This window comes from Podarcis cretensis (genome assembly GCF_951804945.1).
Source record: "Podarcis cretensis genome assembly, chromosome: 3".
In the NCBI taxonomy this organism is placed as follows: domain Eukaryota; kingdom Metazoa; phylum Chordata; class Lepidosauria; order Squamata; family Lacertidae; genus Podarcis; species Podarcis cretensis.
The window spans coordinates 110,740,391-110,753,167 of NC_137172.1; positions in this window are offsets into that span (position 1 = coordinate 110,740,391).

Genomic DNA, 12,777 nt, shown 5'->3' on the forward strand with positions numbered 1-12,777 from the left:
CTTGTCCGGCACAGCCCTGCAGCTTATGGTTTAATCCATTCCTCAATTAATCAAAACCCTGGCATTTATTAATTTCTAGGGTTTACCCCAAGTCTATAGCACCACTAAGTATACACTGAGTAGAAAGCTGCAACCCATTATGGCTCCTTAATCATAGTACCTGAATCATACAGCCTTGTAAACATGTTTGTTGCTGAATGTATATCTTGATCTATTTCATTTGGGGTTTAGGTCCAGTTTTGGCACAGAAACTGCTTTGTTCATCCTGTATAATGACCTATGTAGGGAGACAGACAGGGGAAATGTGTGCCTCCTTCGGAAAAGCAACAACCCGTGAGTAAAGAAGGACTTTAAAAAATTTGAGACTAAAGGGGACCACTAGGTGGCGCATCAGAAGATGGCTGACAATAACATCTCTCCGACCCACACGAGGTAATTTGGAGGCTATGATGGGGGTAATTAGCCTCCTTAACCCCCCCAGGATTATGGGGGGGACGGCCCTTGCCTGCTGTGCCCTATACCACCCCCGAATTTGTGGGGGTGGGGGCACTAGGCACAAAGCCCTCCTGTGGGATTTTCGGCACTCCTCGACGCCGTCCCCGATTCGCGCCGCTGGTTGCAATGATCTTTAAAAGAAATAATTTGGACATGATTAATTGCACATACATCAAGGAAAAAGGGGAGTAAATACTGCTGACAGAAGAGATCTCTGATAACAAGACAACAATAAAATACGAGAAGAACGTCAAGATACGGTAATGACTGAGGGGGGAGGGGGGAAAAAACCTGCCTCTACCTTTTTATGTGATTTAACAAGAATCCCCCTCCCCTAATGAGTCAGAAATTAAGGACTTAAGCTGTGGATTTAAGGCTGTGTGGAGATAAACTTTCGATCCAAAGCAATGTTTCAAGATGAAGCTGGAAAGCTAAGAGTTTTGGAGTGACGCAGTCAGGAAAAAATGCCGTTCGCCATTTTGTGAGGCATTGTGGGAGCTCTTGGGTCTGGGAGGAGAAAGAGAGAAATAGAGTTGTTTACATATCGTGAATCAACTCCTCGGTGGGACTTAAGAGCGACAAATGCCAAAATTTACGATGGATAAAGTGATGTTATCTACGAAGGAGATATATGGAAACCATCTGGACTTAGTGAAGGAACGGGAAATCCACACAGGATTATTACACTTGCTATCGGCTTAAAGAGACTAACAGAAGAGATCGTAAAGGAAAAAGAGAAACTATACGAACAAGATATGATGTGGCAACACCAAGATAAGACTGGATAGAATTATGAACTTTGTTTGGACTGATTGGGACTGATTTGGACATTAACGCAGTAATAAGAAGATGATCTGAATTCCCCTTTGGATCTTGAAGTATGGGTTCCCCCAACAAAATTTAAAAATTTGGCTTTGTAATTCAGAATTTATATGATGTGATTTAATTTGATGTGATTGGCCAGTTAATAAAAATTATTTAAAAAAAAAATTGAGACTAAAAAATACTGAATTTGGCTGAAAGCGGAGTGACGTAAAACAGGAAGTCCATCTTCCGCTGCCACTGAACTTCAAAGCAAAGAGCTGGAGGAGTGGGGGCATAGAAAGAACTTTTAACCTAACTGATCTGAGCACCCACTGAACTTTCCTTTAAACGAAATAAGGACTTTAAACAATTGATTTTTTGCCCTTTATTTACTTCGTGATACCTTTCTTCTATTGGAACTACAATTTGAGTGAGAAACCCAGGTGCTGGAGCTGCCTGAGACTGAGCTGTCAGTTTGCAAGATCTGGCTACTGTGTATTAAAATTTGCAACAATCTGAGGGGGTTTGGACTTGCTATTTTGAAACATCATTTGAAACACCAGTATGCACTGTTTGAAACAATGTGGCTGTCAACACTAACTCTGTTTAAAACCTGTTATTGAAGGTTCTGGGACATTAAATTTGATTTTAATAATTTTACTAGAATTGGATTCTTCCCTGAAGACACTTTAAGCTCCCCCTAGAGGATTTGGGGATTTACAGCAGTGACATTATTCTACTTTCCTTTTCCCGACCTCCTGTTTGACTGTTTTCCTCTGGGCTGCAGCTTTCTCGTGGGAACAACTCAGCTTGACCTTGACTTTTAGATAACTCTGGAATGAGTGGTGCAAGAAAGAGGGGAAGAACTAGACAAACAACTTTAACCTCAGCCTTGCAGACACATAGATCGACTGTACCTACTTTGCCTTCAGAGGAAGAAGCTGCTTCTCTGCCACAGGCAGGGGAGGGAGAAACTGAGCAGTTACAATTGGAAGATATGGCCTCAGGAGCAACTGCTTCTATTTTAGAGAAAATATATGAAAAATTGGAATCTCTGGACAAGAGAGTGGAATCTTTGGACAAGAAAGCTGATGAGCAAACAGCTAAAATTGATCAAAATACAGAATGTCTAAATAAATTAACTGGACAAGTATCACAGAACGTACAAGCAATTGGGCAGTTGATGGAGGCCACAGTAGAAAATCGGAAATTGGCTGAGGACACTAGCCAAAAACTTGAAAATTTAGAACAAGAGGTAAGACCACTCTGCAAACAAGTAGGTGAACACCAGACCTATCTTTCTATGATAGAACTGCGGAACCGGGAGAGTAACTTAAGGATAAGGGCGATACCAGAAGTGGAAGAAGGCAACTTAGCTGAGTTTTTGACTAAAGAATTTTCCAAGTTTTGGAATTTAGAGGAAAAGGACTTTAAAATTGTATCAGCTTTCAGGCTTGGAAGATTTGCAAAGAAAGAGAAGCCCAGAGACTGTTTGATAACATTGAGATCAAAGGAGGAAAGGGATAAGATTTTGGGCCTACACTACGAAAAGTCACTGGACATTTTGGATAAAAGAATTGAAATTTACAAAGACATTCCTAAACAACTGTTGGACCTTAGATCTGCCTACCTTGAATTGGTTAGGTTGCTGAGGAGCAACTCAATTATCTTTAGGTGGGAGTTTCCTCAAGGACTGTCCTTTACCTTCAGAGGGAAGAAGGTTTAAATTAGAACATTGGAAGATAGAGACAAATTTCTGACTGCATACGGAGAGGACCTTCAAAAAGGAATTGAATCACCCTTTGGGCCGGGAGCACCAGCGGTACCTTCACCCTTGGAACCTGAAGATCCAGCGAATAAGATACCACCCCCAGGAAAATAACCAGATTTATTCAGGATGTCTCTGCAACTCTTGAGCTGGAATATAAATGGCTGCAACATCCCGGAAAAAAGGAGGAAAATATTTCACATATTAAAAAAAGAACAATTGGACATTATTTGCTTACAAGAAACACATGTGACCAGGCTCCATAGAAAAGTGTTAATAAATAAAAGACTTGGCCAGGAATTCATATCTTCGGACAGAGTAAAGAAGAGAGGTGTGGTGATATATGCAAAAGAGAGCCTGTCACCTAAATTTTTATTTAAAGATGAACATGGAAGAATTTTGGCAATTGAGATACAGCATCAAGGAGAGAAGCTTTTGATATTAGGAATTTATGCACTAAATGAGGGGAAATCGGAATTTTACAAGAAGTTGCATGAGACTATGCTGGATTATCTGGACTACAACAACATCATCATGATGGGAGATATGAATGGGGTCGTATCAACTAACATGGATAAGTCACAAAGCCAAAATGTCACAAAAGACGGCAGACTACCAAAGACTTTTTTTGAAATGACAGACAATATGGATCTGATTGACATTTGGAGAACAAAGAACCCCTTGGGAAGAGAGGGAACATTTTTCTCTGAAGCCCAGCTGACCTGGACAAGAATCAACCAAATATGGATATCTAGAGGTCTGGCACCTAAGGCCAGAAAGGTGGAAATCTGCCCAAAGACCTGCTCCGACCATAATGCAGTAAAGATGGACATGACACTACTACCAACCGGCTCCTTTAGATGGAAGATGAATGACAATTTGTTTAGAGATCAGGAGATTATTAAGAAGGCCCAAAAAGTTTTGAAGGATTACTTTGAGATAAATATGAACACTACGGTGGAAAAAAGAATTATCTGGGACGCAAGCAAGGCTGTGATGAGGGGTTTTTTGATACAACAGAATGCTGTAAAGAAAAGGACACAAAATGAGAGGAAAGATAAGATCTTGGAGAAAATTAAAGAACTAGAGAAGAAGCTAAGATCAAACCCGAAGTCACAGCCGATTCTGAGAGAAATTAAACTTTATCAAGCACAATACTCTAAATTGATAAACCAGGAAATAGAGTGGAAGATTAAATTAATGAAACAAAAAACTTTTGAATCGGCGAATAAATGTGGAAAATTGCTAGCTTGGCAACTGAAGAAGAGACAAAAACTAAATACAGTTACAAATTTAGAGATTGAAGGAAGAAATATTCAGAACCCTGTGGATATTAGAAAGTGCTTCCAGAGATACTTCAAAAAATTATATACTCAAGGGCCGCAAGACGAGGTTGAGATTAAACAATTTTTGGGGAAAAATGGACTACCTAAATTGTCACAAGAAAATAGATCAATCCTGAATTGCAAACTAACACGACCAGAGATTGAACAAGCCATTCAGAACATGCAATTGGGCAAATCCCCAGGGCCAGATGGGCTGACCTCCAAGTATTATAAGACATTAAAAGACTATCTGATACAACCACTGACGGAGGTTAGCAATGAAATTATGGAGGGGAAGAGGGCGCCGGAATCGTGGAAGGAAGCTTTTATCACATTGATACCAAAATCGGAAGCTGAAAAGACACAACTTAAGAACTATCGTCCCATCTCTCTTTTAAACGTGGATTACAAAATATTTGCAGACATTTTGGCAAGTAGATTTAAAAAAGTATTAAATGAAGTAATTCACAAGGACCAGGCAGGCTTTCTCCCAGGTAGACACCTGTTTGCTAATACAAGGAACATCATTGACATTTTGGAACTTTTGCAAACAGATATAAATACAAAAGCAGTGTTAATTTTTATAGATGCGGAGAAGGCCTTTGACAATATCTCCTGGAAATTTATGAAGGGAAATTTAAAAGAAATGGGAGTGGGACGGGGTTTTGAGAATGGGATTGATGCAATATATTCAGAACAAAAGGCTAAACTGATAGTTAACAATGTGGTTACAGAAGAGTTTAAAATTGAAAAAGGAACACAACAAGGCTGCCCTATTTCCCCTCTGCTATTTATTTCGGTTCTGGAGGTGCTCTTGAATATGATTAGAGGGGACCGGTTGGTGGAAGGAATTCAGGTCGGAGCGAAACAATATAAACTTAAAGCTTTTGCAGATGACCTAGTTTTGACCTTGCAGGAGCCAGAATCTAGTACGAAAAGAGTATTACAATTGATTCAAGACTTTGGTCGGGTGGCGGGATTTAAATTAAACAAACAGAAAACCAAGGTATTGGGGAAAAATTTGACAGATACAGAGTCAGAACGGTTTCAGAGAGAGACAGAATTAAATGTGGTTAAAAAAGTAAAGTACCTAGGGGTAAACATAACAGCAAAAAATCTGAATCTATTTAAGGACAATTATGAAAAATGTTGGTCAGAAATTAAGAGAGACTTAGACAGTTGGACAAAATTGAAACTTTCTTTGTTAGGCCGAATTGCTGCTATCAAGATGAATGTATTGCCAAAAATGTTGTTTTTGTTCCAAACACTACAGATTGTGGACAAGACGGAGTGCTTCCAGAAGTGGCAGAGAGATATATCTAAGTTTGTCTGGCAGGGCAAAAAGCCCAGAATTAAGTTTAAGATACTAACTGATGCGAAAGAAAGAGGGGGCTTTGCCCTGCCAGACCTAAAGTTGTACTATGAGGCCGCAGCTTTCTGCTGGCTAAAAGACTGGCTACTTCTCGAAGACACTGACGTACTGGATCTGGAAGGTTTCAACAATGCTTTTGGTTGGCATGTATACTTATGGTATGACAAGGTTAAGATCAATAAGGCCTTTAAGAACCATATTGTCAGAAAAGCAGTGTTTAATGTCTGGACAAAATATAAAGACTTATTGGAAAATAAAACTCCAAGGTGGCTATCACCTCTGGAAGCTAAGGCCTGAAAAAGACCCAATATGGAGGCCAAATGGCCAAAATATGGGGAAATACTAGAAAAAGATGGAGACAATTGGAAATTGCAGAGTTTGGAGAAAATGAAGGATAAAGTGCGAGACTGGTTACACTACGCTCAGATTAAAGAAGTCTTTAAAAATGACAAAAAGTTAGGGTTCCAGGTGGAGAAATCGAAATTGGAAACAGAACTGTTAGAACCTAAGACCAAGGTACTTTCAAGAATGTATAACTTGCTGTTAAAATGGAACACACAAGATGAAATGGTTAAATCGGCTATGATAAAGTGGGCACAGGATATTGGGTATAACATTATGTTTGAGGACTGGGAAAGGTTGTGGACCACTGGGTTGAACTTCACTGCATGTAATGCTTTGAAGGAAAATGTAATGAAAATGATATATAGATGGTACATGACCCCAGTTAAACTTGCCAAAATATACCATTTGTCTGATAACAAATGCTGGAAATGTAAAGGAAATGAAGGAACATTCTTTCACCTCTGGTGGACGTGCCCTAGAGTGAAGGCCTTCTGGGAAATGATATATAATGAGTTGAAAAAGGTATTTAAGTATACTTTCCCCAAGAAACCAGAGGCCTTCCTCCTGGTTATTGTCGGCCAGAGGGTGATAAAGAAGGACAGAACTTTTTTCCTGTATGCAACAACGGCAGCAAGGATACTCATCGCTAAGCATTGGAAAACCCAAGATCTACCCACACTGGAAGAATGGCAGATGCAACTGATAGACTATATGGAATTGGCTGAGATGACCGGCAGAATCCGAGACCTGGGAGAGGAGAGAGCTGAAGAAGATTGGAAGAAATTTAAGATTTATTTACAAAAATACTGTAATTTGGTTGAATGTTAAGGAGGATGCTAGATCATAAATAATTGAGCACCACCAAATTAGGCGGAATTAGGACGATAAGTGAGATTGAGGAAAATATAAACCTTTTGGAGAATTATTAGATTATATTCAAATGAATGGGATATAAGAATCTAAACAAGATGATAAATTGCTGGCAAAATTTACAATGATGTAAGTGGGAGCAGGAGACGCGAGGGAGTCCAAAGAAGTTATGAAACTATGTTATGATATATGCTATATTGTTTATTATTTCTGTATTTGTATTTAAAAATCTTAATAAATATATATATATAAAAGAGGAAATGTGTGCCTCTTAATTCTCCTCGATACCATCAACCATGGTATCTTTCTGGAGCAGCTGTTGGAGTTAGGGGTGAGTGACACTACTTTGTGGTGGCTGCAGTTCGACTTGGATGGTTATTCCCAGAGGGAATGCTGGGGAGTGCTATTCAGCCCCATGGAGCCTTCAATGCACAATTCCTCAGAGGTTGATTTTATCCCTCATGCAGTTTAGCATGCACATGAAACCGCGGAGTGGAATCATCTGGAGATTTGGAGTGTGTTGTCAGCAATATGCTCTATGTGTTCTCCTTTACATCTGCAGGTGTAGGATTGGATGTGCTGGACCGTTGTCTTGTCTCGGTAATGGACTGGATGAGAGACAATAAACCAAAGTTCATCCAGATAAGACTATGTTAGTGGGTGATTCACTAGATCAGATGGATGGGAGGATGACTGCTCTTGATGGCGTTACGCTCCATCTGAAGGAGTGGGTATGTAGCTTGGGGGTACTTCTGGATCCACTGTTGTTGCTTGAGGCTCTGGTGGCCTCAGTGGCACAGGGTGCCTTCTATCAGCTTCGGCTGGTAGCCCAGCTACACTCTTATCTGGGCATCAAGACAACTGCACAAATCTCACATGAAACATAATTTGGCTCATACTCGGAATGTTCCATTGAGAACGATGGAAGTGAATTAATTTCAGATCAGTGAGAGATTCTTAAAGTTTTCCAGATCTCCTCAAAGATGTGCAAGTGACCTTAAATTTAATCAGAGAAAAAATTATTTAGTGTGTGAAGGCTTCAAACAGCTACACAGTTAAATTATAATTTTATTATATGTTTGCTTGGCATGTGAAACATATTTCAACAGAAGGTGGGAAAGGAATTGGAACAAAACTCATCTTGGCTGAGCAAACATTTGACAATGTGCTGTAGAAAAACCCATCTGTCCTGGGAGGTATCAAACTGCACGAGATGTTGATGGTGCTAAAAATACCTTATTGACTCCCTAATCTCAGAATACGCTGTGTTTTTGCTACATGTATTGAATATTAATATACAATTCAAATACGGAGAATGCATTCAGTCTTTACCAAAATCTGTAGCATGCACAATCTTCCCAAAGTTTAACATTTTTCAAGTCTAGTTGAAAAATGGGAAAGTTATTCATTTCCATTGATACCCATGGGACTTGAAAGCACTATATTTGGGCAGGGGTCGTGCCCTTAAGGTTTTTTGCACTGACAGTATTCCTGGTTATTTATTCTGAGCTACAATGACACTGTGGAATCACAATGCATGTGAAATACACATGTATGATTAATTGTGGTGAATTTCTGAGCTCATGGAGGACTGTGCTGAGTTCTCTGTGTTGTTTGGCACAAACACAGCTAGGAGGAGGAAGGACCATAGCTTGGTAACAGAGATGGTCCCAGATCCAATGCTTGGCACATCTAGTTTAGAAAATGGTCTCTGGGAGCAGGTGATAGAAGACACCTGTCTAGAATGCTGGAGAGCAGCTGCCATTATTGGGCTAGATTGGGCTGGACTACAACTTCCATCCAGTATAGCCAGCATGGCCAATAGTAAGGGATGGTGGGAATAGGAGTCCAACAACATCTGGAGGTTGGCATGGTGAATTCCCCTGGGCTAGTGATCTGAGGCAAGTGGCCCTGTTTGCTGCTGCTTGAAGTCAGTATGGCTTCACTAAAAACCATGGCTATTACTGCAGAGAGGGCAGTGAAAGCTGGTCCTCTGTTTTCCTCAGACATAAACTGAACTTGTATTTCCCCTGCCCTGCAAATCTAAGATTTCTAGGATATCTCTGTTGACACAGATAAGGAGTTTCAGAGTGTTCTGGCTCCATACCCTGAGCAGGATGTATTGGGTCAATGACAAAATATTGTGAGTGTGAAGATTAGCCCTTTTTCCACACCCAATTCTGGAAATCAGAGATAAGAAGCCTGCTGTTGTTTATGTGAGGGTCACATCCTGGAATGTGTCAAAAAATCTGATTCTACCAGGATTTATGTTTCTGTCTTTTAGCTTGCTTTAGCTTCTGATTAACATTTAGAACGTGGGTAGACAACAAACTCCCATAATCCCTACCCATTGGCTATGCAGGCAGAGGCTGATGCAAGTTGGAGTCCAACAGTAGCTAGAGGGCATGCCATTGACTCCTCCGATCTAGAACAAACACATCTGACATTGAAATGACCTCCAAGAGTTGCTGTTAACAACTACTGATTTACAAAAAAAACCTGTCAATTTTGTATCCTTATTCTTGGCGCAAATTATTCTGTATATAGAGGAACAGGTGGATCATTCCATTCATTTGGACTGTTCTTAACCATTTTTGGGAGACTGACTAAAGGCTCCCCTTCACAGCTTGCTCTACAATAGTAACATTCCAGATCTTTGTGTTTTGAAGTGTCACCTCCAAGCTATGGATCCACCTTATCATTGCTGCAGCTGTCGGACCAGAGCAGCAAATTCTTTGTGGTCCTGGCTTACAAGTTCTACCCTTAGGAAGGTCAGCTAGGGTTTAACCCAAACACATTTTAAAACAGTACTCCTGTATATACACCCTTGTGCAAATTAATTGAAACAAAACATGTTTTCTGTCTTACTCATAATCCTGTACTCAAAACGAACACGAAAAGTCAGTTGATCAATGTGGTGTCAGCCTATAGAAGGAATGATGTGCTCACCACAAATATATTGAGGTTCTACGAAAGAGAGTTATTCCACAGCTGGAAAAGAGTTGTCCTGGCAGCACTGGGATATTGCAGCAGGACCTAGCCCCCTGTCACACATCAAAAGTGGTGAAGAAATTCATGACAGAGCAGCAAATACAGATTGGCCAGGGAATTCCCTGGATGTAAATCCCATTGAGAATTTGTGGGCTGTATGCAAAAGTCGCCCCCGTGCTGTAGACTGTACGGCCATGGAGAAGCTCATTCAGGTGCTGATTCAAGTGTGGCACAGGGATCTGAAAATCAACAGTAACTGTCTGAAACTAGTAGACTGCATGCCAAACCATGTTCAAATGCTGCTTAAAAATAGCGGAGGACATATCTGTTACTAATGTATGTATATGTGAGTTTTGTACATGTATATATGGGTTTTGTACAAAAAACGGCATTGTTTGTTTCAATCAATTTGCACAAGGGTGTAGTTACAAGCCACCCAAATTTCTGCCTAGCAGAGCATGAAATTCCAGGGGTCTTGGCCCTCCACCAGGGTCTGTGTTCCTTTGTGGAAATAAGGCACAATGGAGGCTAGTATCTGAATGATATATGGTTTATTTTACACATATATACAGCCTTCAGTCTTCAATGGAGGGGTGCATAGCAACACCATCCCAAAACATGCCAGCTTATCTTTATGGCAGTATCACCAGCATCCTTTTTGCTCTGCAGCCTATCTTGGTCTCTAGGGTGCGTACAAGCTGGCTGCTTCTCAGTTTCCTAGTACCACCTTCCCTAATTCTGCTGTTCCTAAAAACTAAGTCCCCTTTATTCATTTGCATTCAAATACCCAATTATTTCGCTGCTTTGACATACTAATTGTTAATCTGCAACTCGGCACCTAACAAAGGAGTTTGTCTGACTTGATGAACACTTGTTGATTGACTAGGATTAAACACTTAGGATGTTTACCTCGGTTAATTAACTCTTCACGTGCTAATTGCTGATGCTCAGAAGTATGTCCATATACATATTCCAAAAACAGGGATCTTTATTACATTCTCAGGTCTGATACACAGTCTTTACACATAAACGCTAATTAAACACCTCAAACCCATCACATTTGCCCCTTCTAATCCACGTTGAGACTGTCTTATAACATACAAGTTCTAATTAAATCCTAATATTTGCTAAGCCTGGACATTTAGCACCATAGATCTATTACAATGTTTTGCTAGGTCGTACTTTGCTGCAAAGGTCATAAGAGTGAAATAGCACTTAAATGTCACAGTAAATTAGAGAAACATGGGGGATTCAGATTAGGCAGCTAAGAGGGCGAAAGTTCTGATCAACAAATAGGAGCCCCACTAGTGGATTTATCACCCTCTTCAAAAACAACAGCACCCATTTGGTTTATTCAATCATTATTCCAGGCGAGCATCTCTACCGTCACCTAGTAGGGCTGAGACTCCATAAGCTTACAGCCTCATTTTACACAGAGAGTCAGTTCTCCAAGTTTTTCAGTGGGTAGCAAAACAGAGGGGGGCGGTGTTTGCTTCAAGAAGTTATTTTCTTTCTCTTTTTGGTTGTTTGTGGTGGCGGCGGCAAAACACACGCTCTTATTTCAAGTGCCTCTGCTTGATTTCTCCAAGACTGCTCAGCAACAGCATCATTCAAAGCCACTCTGGTGGCAAAAAAGGGCTGCTATCATAAAAGATCGCAGCTACCCATGATTCAAGAGCTGCAGCCTAAGACTGCGCACTTTTGTGAGAAACTGCACTTAAGACACACACTTTAGTAGAACTTCCATTCCATTATGATCATTGCTGGACACCATGATGCAATGAAACTTTAAATATGCAACAAGTGTTTATGGGACAATAACAGACCCATTAAAAACCATCATAGGCACCATCTTGGGATGGGGTGGGGGCATGGGTGCCAAGGCACCCACACAATTTCTACTGCAGGTGCCTGGCCATTGTGCCCTCCCTTTGTAGTGGCGATGTGTCTTGTCACATGTGTGCTCTGGGCACCCACAATGTTGGGTGGAACACAGCGTGTCTGAATACCAGTATGGATCCAAACATTTCTAACAATGTTTATTCTTTGGTTTTAGTTCAGGTTCCCTTCCCCCCCCCCCCCCCCCATCCAGCCCCACCTAGGAGTTTTTCAGGTCACACAACTTGGGACTACACAATGGCACTGGAAAAGAAGAAGAGGAGAACTGGACCAATCTAATTAGGCCTTGCAATTGCAATTATCAGTACAGTGGTACTTCGGGTTACAGACGCTTCAGGTTACAGACTCCGCTAACACAGCCTCTTGGATAATGGCGTTGTCCTAAGTGAATCTCCACCACCCCATCTCTCCCACTTCCTCATTTGTCACTTCTACAGGAGCTGCTAAGTGCCCTCTGTCTTTAATAATAATCATAAATAATAATAATAAATTTTTATTTATACCCCACCCTCCCCGGCCAGAGCCGGGCTCAGGGTGGATAACACCAGTAAAATTACAATAAAAACATAATAGTGGGGAGGGAACCAATTTAAAATACAGTGGTACCTTGGGTTACATACGCTTCAGGTTACATACGCTTCAGGTTACAGACTCCACTAACGCAGAAATATTACCTTGGATTAAGAACTTTGCTTCAGGATAAGAACAGAAATCACGTGGCGGCGGCGGCAGCGCGGCGGCAGCGGGAGGCCCCATTAGCTAAAGTGGTATCTCAGGTTAAGAACAGTTTCAGATTAAGAACGGACCTCCAGAACGAATTACCGTATTTTTCGCTCTATAAGACGCACTAGACCACAAGATGCACCTAGTTTTTGGAGGAGGAAAACAAGAAAAAAAATATTCTGAAT